We start from the raw sequence: 773 nt of genomic DNA on the forward strand, positions 1-773 counted from the left end.
TGGGCGTTCTGGGACACCACTTTTCGTCCATTTTATACCACTGGTCAGACGTAATATGTTATTCTGCCGATGGTGGATGTCGTTACTGCTCTTATCAAATTCGTACTTCCTGCTAATTGATCGTCGAATATATCCCACGTCGAGAGTTCGTTAGACTTCACCTGGACATCTAAAAATACGAACCCTTGGCCACTGCATCACAGCCTTTCTGAGACTGTCACTCACAACGAAATTAGATCTCAGTCAATACTATCAACGAGCAACGGCCTTGCCGCAGTGGATACACCGGTTCCCGTGAGATCACCGAAGTTAAGCGCTGCTGGGCGTGGCCGGCACTTGGATGGGTGACCATCCAGCCACCATGCGCTGTTGCCATCTTTCGGGGTGCACTCAGCCTCGTGATACCAATTGAGGAGCTACTCGACCGAATAGTAGCGGTTTCGGTCAAGAATAGCATCGTAACGACCGGGAGAGCGGTGTGCTGACCCCATGCCCCTCCTATCCGTATCCTCCCCTGAGGATGACACGGCGGTCGGATGGTCCCGGTAGGCCACTCGTAGCCTGAAGATGAAAGTGCTTTCAATACTATCAACAAAATTTAGAACCTACCTCTGAGTTTTCACCGTAGCACGCTTCTATAAAATCGCCTTGGCTTACGACCCGCCTCACTTCGAATAAAATACACGAACTTTGGATAGCTGTTTTCGTCATCCTCACCAGGGGTTAAAATGGGGTTGGAACGGTGTTCTGCTTATATGAGAGTGATAGCAGCG

General features: G+C 49.9%; 1 pseudogene; it reads left to right on the top strand.

The window, feature by feature from the left end:
• Positions 1–258: 258 nt before the first annotated feature.
• Positions 259–375, top strand: LOC124778451 (annotated as a pseudogene).
• The last annotated feature ends 398 nt before the right edge of the window (positions 376–773 follow it).

The sequence above is a fragment of the Schistocerca piceifrons genome, chromosome 2 (assembly GCF_021461385.2).
Source record: "Schistocerca piceifrons isolate TAMUIC-IGC-003096 chromosome 2, iqSchPice1.1, whole genome shotgun sequence".
Classification (NCBI taxonomy): domain Eukaryota; kingdom Metazoa; phylum Arthropoda; class Insecta; order Orthoptera; family Acrididae; genus Schistocerca; species Schistocerca piceifrons.